The sequence below is a fragment of the Marmota monax genome, unplaced genomic scaffold (genome assembly GCF_021218885.2).
Source record: "Marmota monax isolate L192 unplaced genomic scaffold, Marmota_monax_Labrador192_F-V1.1 WCK01_AAM20220418_F8-fsc00205, whole genome shotgun sequence".
NCBI lineage: Eukaryota > Metazoa > Chordata > Mammalia > Rodentia > Sciuridae > Marmota > Marmota monax.
Window position 1 is genome coordinate 933,918 of NW_026692417.1, and position 19,223 is coordinate 953,140.

The window sequence follows — 19,223 nt, forward strand, 5'->3', positions numbered from 1 at the left end:
CAATCCAGAAAAAATTATCCCTCTATCAATGTTGGTTTAAAAATCCTTCAACTGTAAGGTCTTATAACTAGGTCAATCTTCATATCTCCTGAAACTATAGATTTATGTATTCATTCATGCAACAGATAGATTCTAAGTGTATCCTAGTTATATCTGGCATTTTGACTCCTTCATATCTTATGATCTATTACTTTCCTCCACTACCATCACTCTTGTTCAAATTACTATTCATGGTGTCCCACCTAGATGGCCACACAACTATATCCCTTTAATTCTTCCTACACCAAGTCAATCCTGTCACTCCATTGGTTAAAACCCCTCAAAGGCTTCCAATTGCTCTTGGAGTAAAGACCAAAATATAGCAAGGTCTGACCTTTCTCAAATTGTGTGCCTCCTTTCCATCTTCAGCAATCCTGATGGCCTTGTTTACCATATATATATATATATATATATATATATATATATATATATATATAGCGTTTTAATATACATTTTGATACACACATACACAGTGAAGGACTCAATACAGTCAAGTAAATTCTAACATCCTGCTGCTCCATCCCATTCCAGCTCCTTTTCACGGACTTTTTCCCTTTGCCCAGAACATGCTTCCTACTCCAATTTGGCCAGGCTAACTCCCACTCACCAGTCAGATCTTAACTCAAATGTCACCTCCTCTGAGAAGACTTAACTGGCCTCTGCCTCTGTTAGCCAAGTTCATTTCTTCTATTTTAATATACACGTGGCATACTGTGGTTTCCTTTGTAGCTCTAGCACAGTATAAAATAGCACATCAGTCCACTGCAGAGGAGACAATCAATACTTGCTGAATATATGTGCATGGTACTGTGTGCAAGTGCTAGATTATTCGCTCAATAAAAGCTGGAATAATACCTGCATTACCCTCTAGGTAATTCCAGTACTTTGAACATTAAAAGTGATTAATAGGCATTTGTTGCAGGAATATTGAATGGTGCTAAGATACTTCTATTACTTTCTTGAAATATCCATCATATTTTTATGTATTTGTTAGTTACGTCTAAATTTTCCACCACTCATATTTGCTAAGACTAAATGAACAATCACTAGCTTCTCAAGACACATAAGTACAGTAATGACCATCACAAGGAGACACTAAGAGCATGCCTTGAATATATATTACCTGAGTCTATTTGTTTTGATTACTCTATTTAAAATATGCTTGAGTCACATGGAAATTAATTCTACTTACTTTCTTCTCATTAAATCTTAATAAATAAATTAGGCTGTCACAGACTGAAAAACAAACATTTAAAAGGTGTTTGCATTTCACCAAGATGTTTAGTGAATGCAATTAGTATTTTCAGAAAATATTCAAAATACTTGATACTCTATGGGGACACAGAGTGTATCCAAAATATGCAAACCTTAACTTGGCCATTTCACAAGGTTTACTGATATAAATCATATTGCTCAATATCTGGTGATTCAGTAGAAAGTGATCTTCAGTTTCAACAGGCTGTCTTTTAATTCAGGACACTGTTTTTAAAGGAAATTAACCTGAGGACTTTTTCCCACACATTTAAAGAATAGTAGAAGTTGCTTTCACAAAATATAGTAACTTGGTTTCTATGCAGTACTTACAAAGGGAAAAAAAGTTCCAAAGTTATTCTCTTAAAGAAGCAACTTTGGAAACCTCTAACTCATCATTAGAGTGTGCTTTATACAAATGAAAAAACTAACTATGGATACAAAACTGAGTTCTCTTTAAGCAACTGATGGAAGACTGGTTTTTACATGAAAAAAAGAGTCTGAAAACAATACTCCTAGCAATTTGATCAAAATAAAACTTGTGCCCTCTTAATCTCCACAGGTGCTCTATCTAAAATACATTTTTCCCTCAAACTAATATTACAGAAGCAACTGGGAGCCTGCATAGAAATGCAAATGCCCTTACCTTGAGGTACAAAGTGACCTGCCTGTGAAAGAAAATGCAGATGAGGTAATACAGAAGTTTGCAAGAGGGAAAGAATACATAGGGCTGGGTGTGAGGACCATTCTTTTGGCATAAGAAGCATCTGAAAAGAGCCTTGAGAACTATATAAAACTACATACTGTGTTACATAGGAATGGATAGGCAACAAGAAATTTAATGTGCCTGTCTTATAAGAACTCTAAGGTCCTTGACCTGGTGGTCTGCACTTTATTTTCAGAAGATGAATGTTTGCATCTAATTCTTTCACAAAGGTAGGGCCATGTATCATTGACCATTCAGAAATAAATCCCTAGTACTTAATGCAGCATCTGGCAGTATATGGGTAGGCCAAATATGTTGGTTGAAATGATGCTTAGAAACATCACATTAGGCTTATATGTTGTTTACACATGATTGAAAACTTCAGAGGAAAATGGGCCGAGGGTGTAGCTCAATGGTTACACACATGCTTAACACGCACAAGGATGTGGGAGTAGATTCCTAGCATCAAAACAAAACAAAACAAAAATTCAGGGGGGAAGATGGTTGAAATTCAATGAAAACTATTCAGTCTGTCATTTGGCTCAATTTACAATAAAAGCACATGTTGATTGAATTTTTCATTTTGTACCAATTACGCTGTCATATAGGTTTGGCTATAATAATATGAGTCATACAAAACTCCAAAATCTGGAAACAGTACAACAGTCTGTTTTAATCACTAAACTAAAGCAAATGAGACACCGACAAAAATATTGGAAAGTATTCACTGATCAACCTTCAGTGGGAAGAAAACCCAGCAATGAGACACAGCAACACTGAACAGTTGAACAATTTGGAAGAAAAAATATGAATAGTCAGGGAAAGTTTGTTTGGAGGAAAATAAAAATCCAATATGTATCACTAGATTTTGCAATAAATATGTGTTGCAATATGATTTTAATTGAAGAAGGAAGATAATTATAGCTTAAGAGCCAACTACTTAATCAACACCACAATCAGAATGTCTGAATGACAAACCTTAGCCCCACACCCAAGAAAAGAGGGTAAACCCAGAAAGTGAGTAAAACAAGTTTCCATTACAAATGTGCTGAAGCCATGTGGGCCACACTGAAACCACACCCTGAAACCAAGGGTGGGGGGACACATATGTTATTCATTCTTAATTATTAAATTTAAATAATTTCTGTGAATTTAGATCTTTTTAAAAAATTAATTCCATGTTGTATTACATTCTGGAAATAGTACTTCCCTGAATATTGATGTAGTTGGGGTAAAACACAGCATGCATTTCTAAAAATAAAACCATTTTTTCCTAGTATTAATGGTCCACTCTATGAGTATAGGACCACATTCTTTAAATGCATGCTAACTAAGTTTTATCTAAATTGCATCAATATTTTTTTCCAAGTATTAGAAAAAGTAGCTTACATGATACTATACCTGGAAATCCATCATCTAAGGGACAATTAAGTGAACTGGTAATCCTTTACTTAAAAAATAAAAGATTTCAGAGGACAGATTAAACTTTGTCAAATATCCAAAAGACTCTCCACCAGCAAAATTATATTCCCTGTGGTAGATTTAATTCAATATAAAGACAACTTTTTGATAGTTTGAGCATTTCAAAAATGGAAAGCCTTGTAAGACAATTAGTTTCCCATTTCTAGAAATATATAAGTAGAGAGTGGGGATATTTGAGCTTATTGTTTAGTAAGACAGAAGGACCAACATTTGTGAGTACTTGCTACATTTAAGATACATTGTATGTATTGCCTAAATTGTTAGTCTCAAATTTATGAATTGGATGTCTTTCATGAGGATTAAGAGGGATTATATAATTTACCATACACCCAGTAAGAAGAAGAGTTGGAGTTTGAAATGTGATAATAACCTCTAAGGTCCCTTGCAAAGTGCATTCTGGTTGAAACCATGACAGTGAAGATAATTCCAATGTGGTCATTTCTATTTGTCCAGTCTGGTATTATTTTCTGAAACTTTCGGTCAAAAATGATATTAGCTTCCAAGGTGTTGGGTCCTTTCCAATGTAATTCTGCATTTTTGATGGCTACAATCCATAACAAATCATCTGAGTTAGAAAGGGAAGACAGTTTTAGCTCACATGGCTCCAACTCAAGAAACTAGTCATGGCTTCCTGGATTCATGTTATTAAGAATAATTCTGCAGCAAGTCTGGTTTCAGCAGAAAGATGTCATTATCAAATAGTAATGTCTACCACGAGAGCAGGACAGAAGAATGGCAGCAAAAATGTTCTGTGTGTATTATCAACAAACTACATATTCCCTAAAACTATTTTTCAATTTTTCATCATCAGTTCTTGAGTGATGATGAAAAACCAATTAATTATTTAAAGTAATGCTTACTGATATTATTCCTTAAACCATTAATGGAAGGTATGGGAATACATAATAAAGCAAACAAAAGGCTCTTGACAAAACTAGATTATCAAGAAGATTATCAAATATGTAAATTAATATTACTTTAGAAAACTTGCCATAGTCCAGAAACTGTTCCCCTCAGCTTTGCAGGTCCAGAAACTGAACTGGACCATACCTAGATGGGAGCTGACACTTGAGATTGTGTACAATGACTGTATTCACAATACTGATGTGTAGATTAGAGTGTCAGTTTGGACATATTTTCCCACGTGTCCAAGACCACTTTCCTGGGCACTTGCACTCCTGCACACTCATCACAGTGACTCTTCTAAAGAGTATATTTTTTTCAGATATATTTTTAATGATACCACATGTCTGTTTTAATAAGTTTCCTATGAAAATTTAAATTACTCATCCAACAGGTGGCCTTACTGGGGTCCTGAGGATACAAAGATAAGTAAGGTACAATCCTTACCTTTGAGGAAGTCATATCTTACAGTGTGGAGGGTGGGGGACAATACACAAATAATCACTAGATAGGATAAAGACCTATGTGTATTGTCAAAATCTTGCTGACTGAGGGTTCAGTTTCTTGGATCTATCACTATTATTTCTAAATCCTCTCTCTCCTTCCAGGTCCCTACCAGGCTATCTTCTTGGCTACCTGAATAGTCTCCTTTTCTTTATTTCCCATGAGGGAACACTTCCTAAGTACTTCTAAGGAGCTCAAAATCTGACTTGCTTCTTTTGACAAGGGTGTTCTCTACCCAACAATCTCGCCTTCACTCCTCACCCTTCTTTTGTCCTATACACCCACTCAATAAGCTGCAGCAACATAAGATACAGATGGCTTCATCTCATCTCCACCCTTTCCTTCCTTAATGACAAATGGCCTAGCTTCTGTGCCCTGAATTGTCCAGAACATTCTTGCTCTCTGATCTCGAAGGATCTTGTGGCAACATCATGGGCGCTTTTTTTTTTTTTTTTTTTTTTTTTTTTTTTTTACTAGGCTTCATTCTCCATGGTCTTTCTGCAGAATTTGAAACTCAAGGCCTGCAAGAACTTTCTTCTAGAAACCCTGCCAGGTGAATCCCCCATGCTATAATACTGTGATTTCCAGTTTTTCCAGATCACTCTTTATTCACTTTCTTTTTATTCTTTTTTGTTTGTTTTTTATTTAATAAAATTTTATTTACAACTTTCCCTCAAACTACAAGTGCTCTTCAGATTAGCATTAAATTATATTGCACATACATAGTTACAACATTTAGATTTGCTCTGTAACATATAATCACATTAAAAATAAATAACTTGCCATGTAATTCATAGTTTAATTGGCTCTTAAATAGTTTCTCTGGGGGGGGAATAAAATTTTTGTGTTCTTTAAGAAACTGATAAATATAATGAACTGCTATGTATTCATTTAAATTCTAAGGAAACCCAAAGATGAAGATTTCTTGTTTTTTCTAAAAATGTAATACAAGAATGCACTGAACCACAACATATAGTGATAGAATGGAATAGTATAGACAGATGCAATCTTCTAAGTGTACAGTTGTAGGATATTCCAGGTGGGGGAAAAAAAAACCTGATACTAGTAATTGTTTAAAGAAAAAAAACTGAAGTCAACAAAAATGTTGAAAAACAAAATTATACACTCTTAAGAAAAAACAACACAAAAAACAAAACCTATAGAACTGAAAAACATTTATTTTACTATCTTAAAAAGCAAACTAGAGAAGCTGATAGGCAGAGGGAACTAAATGGAATTAAATGCCTCTTAAATTGAGGCATCTCTACACAAAAACGGAGACAGTATAATGAACTGACCTCAGAAGGGAAATGAGTAAAACAAAATTTCACAAAAGTCTTAATGATACCTTACTGCACAGAGTATCAAAGTTACAGTCTGTATTTTTCTCCTTAGGTTCATAGTAAATGATCAAGCTTCTGTTTAATGCATGCTTTTTGTATGTCTTCTCTGTAGCAACATATGCTATATAGGCAATATACATACACACGCATTTTACCATGAGAATTACAGTTCTCATAGTGACTTGGTTTTTAACCTATATTTATATACATTTTATTTCCATTACAAAACAATTAACTTTCTAGTGATTCATTTTAATTAACATATTACATAAAACAATTGATTTAAATGATTCGTTTTAGTAATACAACATAATGGGTCAAACAGTTTAAGCATAATAGGGTAGCATGGCACTTTTAAAATTAATTTACCACAGTAGGAAAGTTTTTAATTTTTAAAATGTAAGCAAGATGAGACTACATAGTTATGAACAGTGAAATAAATAATTGAGGTAATTTTTCATCAGTGGCCATTCATTATTTTACTTTTAGGAACCTGGAAGAAATTGTCATCATTGAGTTTTACATATTCTGGTAAATCTAAATGCTTCTTAGCTTCTTCAATATCACCTTGAATTGTTGAAATAAGTGACTCTAAAGAATCAAAGTTCCTTTCTGGTCTGAGGTAGCCAACAATGGCCACATTGAGGACTCCCCCATAGAAGGCCCCTTGGAAGGTATGGATATTATTTCCATGGACTTTTTCATGGTCTTGTAGTATGGGTATCATTCTATTCCCACCACCATCTATCTGTCTTATGGACATCTCCACTTCCAGCACTGCCAACACTGCTTCAACCATTATAAATGCCAGCAGATATCTGTGTCACCTACCCTGGTAGGTATCTTCCAGACACCTGGAAGATTATCTACTACTTATTCCAGAAAATTAGCTGTGGGGAGGCCCAGATGCTTGGAGCCACAGCTGAAACCTCTCACCACCTGGCCCCAGCAGAAGTCTGGCAGGTTTCTCATGAGGTCATCATCTAGGGACACCAGGTGCAGCCCAGTGTATGTGTCCCATGGAGCAGCTGTGGATGCTGTGCCTGGAGCCCTGGACCAGCAGATGGACAGGGCAGGAGCTCTGTGGGCTACATGGGCACACCATGCACTGTGGGGGTCCCTCACACAGCTGATCAACAGAAGCTACATGACAACTCAGGAAGTGTGTCTCCCCTTATTCACTTTCTTTTTTGAGTACTTTCTCTCTTTGAGTGCTTCCTCACCATTCGATCTGAACCCTCTACTCTCTCCTTTATAAAAGTCAGGTGGTCTAAAGGCTTCAACTACCACCTCAACATGGATAATCTTTGGATAAGCTCTCTCCTAAATTATTACACCAATTTCCATGTTTCCTTTAATGTGCATAAATTATCATATTATATAATCTATAAAGACTGAAAAAATATATGTAATTTTAGTTAGTACCTTTGAGAGAATTCAACTATAGTCCCAAAGGATAACAGTACTCATAGGATCTTTTCAGAATAAATAGCCAAATTGAAAAGCAACTTTGTAGTTTTGGTCCTCTTGACATTTTTGACACTGTTGACCATTCCATCTAAAAATTTTCTTCTCCCTTGGCTCGCTTCAAACTTCTATCTCATGGATCTTTGTTACCTGTCAAGCTCTTTTGCTTCTCATTAAATACTACAGTTTGTCAAGATTTTATCATTGGTCCTCATCTCTACCCACTCTTCCTGGGAAACATTGTGCAATCCATGCTTTCTCTTTGCTAGTAACTTGCAAAACCAGCCATAGTTTCTCTCCTGGATTCCAGACCCACACTGCCCATGGAATATCTATACCTGAATGTAGATGCCCCATCCCCAGGCTCCCCTATCCTGAAGTTATTCTTCTCTATAATACCTGTTTCTCCTTTTCATCCATCTATTAGTTAATGGAATTCCTCTAAGACCAAAACTAGAAATGTTTTGTCATCTTAGATTCCCCCACTATCAACCTGCAACCAGCCAACAGTCAAATGCCACCATTTCTATCTTCTATCTTTCTCTTCTTACCACACCACTCTGACATTCTGTTTCTTCCCCAACTCTCAGACACTTGCAAATCCTCCTATCTCATCTCCCTGACTCTAGGTCTCCTAAAATCCAAGTAGTACATGTCAGCAAAGTTAACTTTCTAAAAATTAAGGTCACTTTTATCTCCTATTTAGCAGCCTTCAATGGTCCACTTTATGAGTATAGGACCAAATTCCTTAGAATGGCACTAAAAGACCTTCCCACTGTAGCCCCAACTTATTTTCCAGTCTTATCTCTTGGCATCCATTCACATATGGTTTATGCCAAACCAAACTTCTCCCAGTTTTCAAATATATCATGTATGTTTTCACCTCCTTTATACATGCTGGTCTATCTAGTGTTTTTTCCCATGCAATAAATTCTCACTCATTCTTTAAGATACCATTCAAATGGCATCTCCTTGAGTCATCTAGAAACTAGTTTCTCCTTGCTGGCACTTCATAAGGTCTTTTCCTTATATAAATCTGCATTATCAAATTCTTCCACCTCTCTTATAATTATGTGTCTTGTCCCCTACACTCCACCCCATAAGATATGGCTTCATTAAGGGTAAGAACCGTATCTTACTTATCTTTGCATTTATGGAGCACTTTACCAATAAAATGTGTTGCATATAATATGTTCTCAGTAAATGGCTATTGTACAAAAATGGAAAAATCGGAGCCAAGATACTGCCCCCTCCCTTTAGGAAACAATGGGGAAAGACTGGAGAAAACAAAGAGTCCTCTTTTCTTCTGTCTTGCTACAACATATCTTATAGGTTAGCTGTGTTCATCAAAATAGTACAAAATTTTCAGTGCCCCAAATTCCACTTAGATAAGAGGTGCATTTTTAATGTAAATAGCTTCAGTGAATACTTCTCCAGTCCTTCCCGTCTTTGTCAGTAAGTCAAACCTTACAGTGAATTAGACTAACCAGATGGCAGTCTTATTACCTGTTCTCACAGCAGGCTAAAATTTTCAATAGGGAAGGAGGAGAAAATAGGGAAATGGAGACTGTCAAGGGAGGACAAACAATGTAGGATGTGGTTCTAGAGTACCAGAGAGCAACTTCAGAGCATAGAACTGCTTAGGGGAGATGGGAAGAGGTGCTGCAGGGAGGAAGAACAGTAAAAGAAATATTCAAATTCAATGATGGAAACTTTGGTAGGTGCCAATTCCTCTACTCCTCCCCAGAGATGGGGGAAACACCCTCTCTCACACTCAGCAGGAGCAGCCCCACCTCTACACATGGGTTGGCCCTTCAGGAGAAGAGCTCATCGTTCATTGTTACTTAACTCCTGTTAACTCATGTAACCTCATTAATTTTCCACCTACTCCTCCCATTATCTTTCTTTTCATCTGATGAGGTGAAGAGAGGGGTGAGCTGGTTTCTGTAGTCCTAAAATGTCAGGCTGCCATAGAGGATCTTATCTATTACCTGATCCCACCTAAGACATTCTCTCTACTCCTACCTTAACTGCAGCCATGAGCAGGCTCTCTGAGAAAAGGACTGTAAGGAAGACACCCAGAAGGTTTCCAAACAAAAATATAACATGCATCCAGGAGTGTTTCCTGCCTTGTGAAACCTGCACCAATTCACCTTAAAGAAACTGAAGCAAAAGGCTATCCCTGAGGAGGCCATACCACCAGCACTTCCAAGAATATAATTCAGCATCTGTACTTCTAAACCACTGTTCCTCCAGACTTTCTTATTCTGTCATGTAACATCCACAGCCCAGTTGTGCTTGAGCAGTGGAGTAGGTTGCTGAGAGACCAAAAAATAAAATACTGAAGATGAGACATAAAAAATAAGATTTATTGAGAAATACTTATGGAGATATCCAATGGCAACGGGCTGGCCAGGTGCTTCACCAGAAAGTCCAGTGACAACAGGATGGACAGGTGCATTTCACATGGTGCTCCCAATGCTTCATCAGAAAGTAGCACCTCCATTCCCCCATGATGCTTTGTCCAGAGGCAGCCACCTATACAGGCACTTCCCTCTCCACAGTGCTCTGATCCAAATGAGTTACCACAGGTAGGAGGGCTTTATAGGTTAGGTTAGAGAAGTAGCATAAGTTAGCTTGCTCTGTCCCATTATATGACGAGAACCAGAAATTTGACATTCATGCAAGAAAGCAAATCTCTAAAGATAACATTAACTTGCCCTAATTCCCAGCATACATAAGAGAAATCCAGTGTCCTTCAAGATAATATTTATCTGAATATTCTCGCCCAGACTTGTTCTCATTGTACTTGGCTAGGTTTGGGGGAATGGAAAGTGGCATTCAGAGACATGGTATTTTATTGTCCTCCTTTTCTTTAAGGACAAAACACCAATAGACCACTACTTCTTAGTTCTTGTGCACCTTAATATTCTATCAATAATTAAATAATAATCATTATTTTTCTTTTTTTCTATGTCTATAATGGTATATCTAGACACTGCAACATTCTCCTAACTAGTTTCCTTGCTCCCAGTCCCTTCCAAACCAGTTAGTACACTTCCATCTGTTAAATCTTCCTAAAGCAAAGCTTTTCTGAGACATGGCCCTACTAAAAAGCAACCAGAAGCTCCACATTGCCTATCAATGGTTCTTAATATATTTACTGACCACAAAGCAGCTCAAGTACACAAAATATTCCCAATGGTAACAATTTACCTGCAGTGATGCTTGGCAGGGGATAAGAACAGATTCTGAATCTCAGGGTGGGAGGGTTTTGTTATGTATAATTTGAGAAACTTCCCCTAGTAAATAAATGCAACATAAATATGAGATTAGCAGAATGACAGAGGCACATGCTGAGCACTGTGAATACAGGGCAAAGGTGATATACTCTCCCAAGCACTTTATCTCTTCCCATGATAGAAATCTCTATATTCTTTCCTGGGAAGGATCGGTCTCTTCTGAGGGTGTTGGTGTATTTCTGGCCTCGATTAGGTTAAAGGGAACTACAATACTTAGTTAAAGATCCACATATTTTATTAACTCTTCCACACCTCAGACACCGCCAACACCACCATAAGGACCACATCAAACAGAAAGAATAACACTACTGCGTTAAGATGTGGCTCTAGGCAAGTCATGTCCACTTTTGTGGTCTTCGTTTACTCCTCTTTAGAATGAGGGAATTGGAGAAAATGATCTCCATGATCCCTTCTAGTAGAGGCCAAGCAGGAAACATCTGGCACACTCAACTTACAGGAAGTCAAGGAGTTTAATAAAAGGACTATTTACAAAGGTCTGGATATGATAATAATCCCACCATGGGCAGCTATCATCACCCTTGTGCCCAAAAGGATAAAGGAAGGTAACTTCAAAAGGGAAAGTCCTATAAAAGGGGCCATTTTAAGACGAGCTATGGCTTTCAGTGAAAGGACACAGCTAAGTTATGCAGAAGGCCAGTGGAATAAAGGATTCAAACTTACTCTTCTCCCTTCTACAAATTTCTTATGGGGTCTCCACAGGGCAAACATAATAAAAGCCAGAGGGCAAAGTTGTCTTTCTGGGGCAGACAGCAGGATGGAGAAAGGTGAAAAAAAGGATCTGGAAGGGCAAACAGCATTGTAAGGTCAGCACTCAATACACTTTGTTGATAGATTATTACTACATGTATGCAGACAATTTCTAGTTTCTCTTTTCTCGTTTTCTCAAGTTGCAATATTAATGTTTTTGTTGACAGATTTTCCTAATATATGTAAATTTAATTCGCAGTTTTTCTTCTCTATTACAGAAATACATACAGCAACAATAAAAAGACAATGTTCCTGAGTCTAACTTCCAATAATCAGTGCCTTCTCTTGGAGGAGCTAAGTGTAAGCTAAGCACCTCTGTCTTCCCATGCATTCCTTCATCCCCTCATCTTTTGAGGAATTCTTTAACACCATGTACAACTGCCACCTTCTCCATCCTGTGCACCAAAGTGCAAAATGATGGGCCCATTGGGACATTGCAGACTGATACAGAAAAAGCAGAAATTCCCTGGCTGTGGGAATGAGGGGCCGTGGATGCAGAGTTCGTGGCAAAGGATATGGAGCTTCCACTTGCAGGCACTGTGGATTCTCAGGATACTGGGAGAAAGAAAGGAAGGAAGGAAGGAAGGAAGGAAGGAAGGAAGGAAGGAAGGAAGGAAGGAAGGGAGGGAGGGGAAGGAAGGAAGGAAAGAAAGGAGGGGGAGGGAGGGGGGAAATTCTGAAGAGGAGGCAACTTCCTAAAATGCTGAGGAGACTACAGGAACAGAACTCTGAGCTGTGGATAGTGAAGCAGAAAGTATCTGACTATAGAGTAAAAAGAGGGTAAACGTGAGATACTTGTACCTTTTCTTCAGTGTACTCCACCACATGCATTATAAATAATAATAAAAAAACTAAATTACATTTTTGTTTAAGGATGGCTTTTTAAGTGGGCCAAGTGTAATTTCAGCAGATTTATGCCCAAAATAATTTCTCTCCTTTTTCTTACCAAGAACTGAAATTCCTAACATAAGGAACAATCTCTCATTTCACAATTAAAAGGAAAACTCAAAATGCAAATACCAAGGTTCTCGAAACAACATACGGTGGTTATGTTTCTATTAGTATGGATGAACAATATCATATATCCTCCCTAGACAGAGAAAAAAAAGAAGTTAAAGACAAAAAGTCATAGCTCCAGGAAATGCAGACATATTTCAACCTAGAGAAGAGGAAGAAAAAATAGAGTTGGAGACACCAGTGACAAACTAACAGCTTTACCATCTTGTCCAAAAGCAACTCTATCCAGTTTCAAGTCTGCATAGATATCTAGGATCAATGCATGCTCGGATACTGCACCTAGAAGGACCTCTGATCATGAGGCATGCATGACATTTATTAAAACCAGGGCCAGTGAGAGTCCCATAAGATTGAAGGGCACATAAAAATAAGCTAAACAAAGAAAAACATTCTTTAAATTTTTACCTTAAAATTCCATTTAGTTCATTTATACATAGAAAATGTCAGCCTATACTAAAACAGACCTGCTATAATAACAGATTCCACCCATACCATTGTTATTTGCATTTCTGGACGGCCTTTAAAACCACAAATCCAAGTCTAATTAAATATCCATCAGTGAAAGATCATGGTAAAGAATGTAAGATCTAGAGACAGACAATCTGGTGTGAATTCTGGCTTGGCTACTAACTTATTAGTTGTATTACTCTGTGTATACCCTATAACCACTATTAAGTGTTAATTCCCTCCTCTGTATACAAGGGATAGTATCTGGTTTACAGAATAAAGTGGGTTACATGAGAAAATGTACATAAAGCCCTTAACACAATTTTTGGCACAACAAATGTTAAATAAACATTAGTAATGAAAGTTCTTGTTATTCATGCTATTCTTCTGCTTAGAGCACCTTGGTGGTATCAATGTGATAGAATGTAACAATCCATCCCAATATAGACTGTGGGGTCTTCATTCTTGAAAAAATTTTCAATTAACTAGCCAATTAATTAATTTAAAAAGTCTAACATCTTATAACGCTATAAATATTCACTTATTTATCTACGTTTTAAGACCAGAAAATTCTACTTAGCTCCACATTTAACCAAAATGATCAATATGGGAAATATTGATAATATCTGTGAAAGACACAAAAAAGTTTGATAGCTTTTGAATATGGAAGTTGGAGAATTCCAAAGCAATAGAACCTATTGAATTAATTCAGATATATATCATGAGTTCACCATTGTATTCCCTAGGACTTAGAGTAAAAACCTGATGAAAAGGGATTAATCTCCATAATTGGTATTACCAGCACCTGTAAAAGCCAGTTGCATAAAAGGATTAACAGAGCAGTTATGCATGGGGCTAATTGCTGTGATTTATTTTAATGACTATGCTGGGACTAAGGACAATCCTGACAAAGTTAGGAACCTCCAGAAATCCAAGCAAAAGGAACCCTCAGGAAGTTGGGGCAGAGTCTAGGCTGGGTACAGGCAAGACCTACATGCCTAACCTCTTCAAGGGCAGGAAATCTAGTCTCATTAGTTCTTTTTCTTTTTATATTAGAGTGTTTTTAATCACAAAACAATGATAATAAAGAAAGCTTGTCCACTCTGAAAAGGGAAATAAAATCCCTTATGTACTTAATAATTTTCTAAGTCACAATGCTGGAAAATACAATTTCAGGTTACTTCGAAAGAGTCATTGTACTAAAGCAAAGGCTCAGAAGATATACCTGTGTTCAAATCCCAGTGGAGCCCCTTTATAGAATAATTTGGGGCAAATCACTTACTTTAATAACTGTTTTAAAAAGCTACCTCATAAAGCTGATATCAGGATTTAATGAGAAAAATGCAGGTAAATGCTTAGCACAGGCCCTGGATCATAAAAAAGACTGAATAGCTCTATAAACTCAATCTTAGAACTAACTTTGCAATGTTATCTGCAAATTTGTGTAATCCAAAAAAATTAAATGGTCTTTGGGCATTATCAACCATCAGCCCTGAGGAGCCAAAAAGATTATGATAAATTTCCCCTTTACCATATGTTACATTTAAATAATTATTTAAATCTTTTCCTCTGCAATTCCAACCTCTCCCAAAGTGATTCAAAGAAGGAGTTTCATTTGTTATGAAGCATTTTTTAAAATCTCTAAACAATAAAATTAAGACATTAATTTAACTTCATAAGACTTTTCCCTTAAATGTATATATATATATATATATATATATATATATATATATATATATATCTCACATATATTCACTTAAAGTCATCAGAGTAGGGGATTATTACTTTCTCTATGAACTTTAACCTCAGTGTGCACCATTTCTAATCTAAAATTTTCTCCATTCTATTTAGATTGGCCCAAACTCCCTAGCTAAAAATTAACAAGAAGTTATATCCAAACGTGCCAATGGTCCACACGCAGCCATCTGTGAAATTATTGATTTGGATGAAAAACACAACTGGACCTAAAGGAATTTTTTTTAATTTATGAGGGAGGAGAAATAGCCACTGAATTTTTGACAATGTTTAATTTCAATATTTAACACTGGGGTCCGTAGAGTTTGATTGGTTGGTTGGTTTAGTACTTTCAGTTTTTACTATCTTATATGAAAACTAAAAAGAGTATTATATTTCTGCTTTCTATTCTATATCAATAACTTCTCCTAATGCAGGTTATTTGTATTGAGAAATTGTCTTTCACAGAATGAACTTAACCAAAAACAGAAACCTATGACAGGTCAACGAAATTTAAAAGTTGAGTCATGTTATATTTAATCCTTAAATTACATCATACTTATAGGCTAGCTAACCAGAAACCCAACCAGAACTTTCTATTCTCCTAATATATGAAAATCAAATTTTAGATTAGAACCACAGATTTTAATGGTTTACTAGCCTCAAGATCATCTCAGTAACTTCATGGCCAAAAAAATAACCATTAATGAAGAAGAAAAAGTGAAAGTCAAAATGTTTTCTTTATGAAACATTACATATATAAAGTACATTTATTCTAGGTATATATTTTATATTCTTTAAGATATCTCAAAATTCCTATGTAGAATCTTAGATTTCTTAGCATTTTTACACAATATCCTCAATTCTAAAAGCATCATTTCTTTCAAAGCAAAATTAAGTTAGTTGTCTCCAACCAGTCTTTGTTTAAATTTTTGGCAATAGCAAAATATATAGGACAAAAGTTGAGAGAACAAAATAAAGGTGAAGAAAAAAGTGGGAAAAGGCACAAAGTGATATGAAAATATTCAGAAAACACTGAGTACCCAGCAGTACAGGAAGACTATAAGGCACCCTCCCTTCTATGGAAGAAGTTAAGTACCATGTTGAATTAGGAACAATAATGAAGCCAGAGTATTATAACATATTATAAAATAATCAGATGTACAACACAGGAAATGGGAAGAAAGAGATGGCCATGAACTAGACTAATGGTGAGAAATCTCATGAAGGAGATGACATTTAAGCTTGAGTTTGAAGCTCAGGTAGAATGATTTGAATAAGCCAGCGAAAGGGAAAAAAGGCACGCCTCACCAAGAGCAACAAAGGTCCTAAATGGAACAAAGCATAATGTCTTGGTCCAGAGCGAAAAGAAAGGTCTGCTTATAATTAAAGGTTTTTTTTAAGGAAATGCTAACATTTTCCCTTGGATCACAGATTATAATTATTTATTATCATCATATATATTTTAATACTTAATATTAGTATTATCCATATTTTATGGGACAATAAACTGAGACACAGAAAGGCTGAGTGTCTTGCTCAAGGCCAAGTAATCACCTCCTGAGGAGAATGCAGCACTCCTTCCACTCTACCACCCTTACCGCAGGGGCATGAGGTTGGACGAGCGAGCAACATTATAGAAAAGACTTAATCCATCCACAGAGGCTTGAGAATGCTGGTGAAGTGATGACAATACTTTTTTAAGAACATTACTAATCATGCCACAGTGAACAGGATAGAACTTAATTGACATAGTGATGAGCCAAAAAAAAAAAATACTTCAGAAGCTGGTGAAGTAATCCTGAGAGAAGTGGTGAAAGCCGGATTAGGGGTTTGCAGTGATATTAGAGAAAGAAAGAAATACATCAGATATGGCCAAAGCAACAAAAAATGGTGACTTGGTGGGTGCAGGAAAAAAAGAATGAAGTCAGAAATTAAAGTATCATCCAGTGAAAAACGGATGGTGTAGTTCATTACATAGCAGTCAGACTCAACAGCTTCCCCTGGCCCTTACTCTCCTGCAAAGCCATGTTTTCCTCCTCACTGGCCATTTTCCAACTTCCAACTCTATCCTTTCATTCATTCATATTTTGCAGGCTGACTGTGGATTGGACAGTGGTCAGACTCTAAGAAACAGAGATTACAGTAAAAGTAATAATGAGAACAAAACCATTTATTAAGCTCTTATTCTATGTATGACAACCACTGTTTTAAATGTTTTATATTAATTAACTCATTTGATCCCCAGTATAACTCTATAGGCTAAGCAAAAGTTATTATTCCTACTTTGGAGAGAAGGAGGACATAGAATCCATCAAGTGTACACCTCCTTTCCCTGCCTGTCTCCTTTCACCAGATTGATGGAATGCCATTCTGCATTCCCTCAGCCCCCTACCCATGCCTCAGATGTAGCCTAGATGACTCTGTATTATTATCCCTGATTCATATGTATGTTTGTTTGCCTCTCCAGGTTGACTATGAACTCCTCAAGGAGCAAGAACTATATCTTAGTCACCTATGTAAACCCAGGTCAAATTGCATGTGCTCAATAAAACCTGTTGAAGGAATGAATACATTAATGAATATGAACAATCTGTTCCAGCCAAACTGGTCCATTTGGAGTCTCTACCAGCTTGGCATATTCACAGTCCCCACTTCCCAGAACAGTTCTCTCAATTATGTTGCACACATTGAAAAACCCCACTTATCCTTCCCAACGCTCAGCTTAAATTCCACCTGCACCATGAAATTTTGTCAGGTGGCCCTATTCTAACATGCCTCCTTTCTCATTAGTCTTAGGGTGCCAGTTCAACATCATAAAAGCTACCATCTTTGCACCTCTACCACCTGGTTCAAAACCAGGCTCTAACATAAACTAGCTGAGCTACTCTAGGCAAATTCCTGAAACTTTCTAAAACTTAGCTTTTTCCAGCTATAAAATGAGGTAAAAAAAAATAGATATCTTAGAGAATCTGGGGGAGGATTTAAGAAATGTAAACCATCTAAACACAGCAAATATTCAGAAAATAACTCCTTCTCTCCACACCTCCAAACCCTGAAGTCTTTTACCATTTACACAGCTCTTAAGGTGACACTATATTTCATTTCTCTTCAATTAGACTGTAATGACTGATAAGATAACCTTAAGATCAGGGGGCTGAATCTCACTACTTTTTCTTTCAAACATCTATCAATGTGATTACCACAGAGAAAAATAAAATTAAGAATTACAAAGTAACAGTTATAGTGGATTATGGGAATCAGTGCAAATTGTGCTAAAACTAGAATCATAAGTTTTCATCCAATTTAGCTGTAGAATTATCACATGGAACTTCAGTAATTTCATTCATGCCAAAGAATTCAACAAGTGACAGTGCAAATAAAGGCAAATAAATTTCTAAAGTATACAAGTTAATGAGTAATTTCTGGTTCATTAAAGGTAGTTTTAAACTAAATGTTACAGTATTAGAAGGCCCACCATACCTGTATTTGTTCACAGGTACTTTTATGAAAAGGTTTCATTTCACATATTCTTAGGCTTAATATGATTATAACAGAAACCCTTCATGCCACTTTTAACTGAAATATTCATTTTTTCCTACTGGGTGGGGAAAATTATATGCTAAACTAGGGCAAAACTGGCAAGAGCCAGAATTTTTAGTAATTGCCAGTGAAATAATCAAAATCTATCTTTAACTAAACTTTTTCTTTCCAAATAGCTTTCATTAGTCTCAAGGCTTCATCATCCTCTGAACCTGCTGGAATCTTTTTTATCCCCTATCCTGATTTATCATAGCCTTCCTTTATTGTATATTATCTTGATCAAGAATCAAATTCCCATGGTAAGTTTTCTTTCTTTTTTTTTTCTTTTAACTGCTGCCCTAGTTGCATGTACCAACAAGTTGGAGGAGTTGCAATTTGTTGGGTAGTAATCTCCACTCTAACAATCAACTCTTCATTAATGCTCTCAACCACATTCCCTTTCCCTGCAGAAACTATTTCTTTAGATCATAAACTTGAAGATACAGCTATAAATTTAATTTAAAAAGGCAATTCTCAATATAATAATGAGTGCCAAATCCCTAATCTTTCAATATCTTCAAGCTTCTCAAGTTATTCCTGTTTTATTTTGTTTCCATGGGGAGAAGTTCATGGTAAGAATTAGAGACATTCAGTTCTATCAGACCAAATACACCACAACTGAGAATACATATACACATTGATATACTAAGAAAGTCAAAGTCAAGGAACCAAACTTAT

General features: G+C 36.3%; 1 pseudogene; it reads right to left on the reverse strand.

Annotated features, from left to right (window-relative positions):
- Positions 1-6,688: 6,688 nt before the first annotated feature.
- LOC124091672 (riboflavin kinase-like) lies at positions 6,689-7,266 on the reverse strand (annotated as a pseudogene).
- Positions 7,267-19,223: the final 11,957 nt, after the last annotated feature.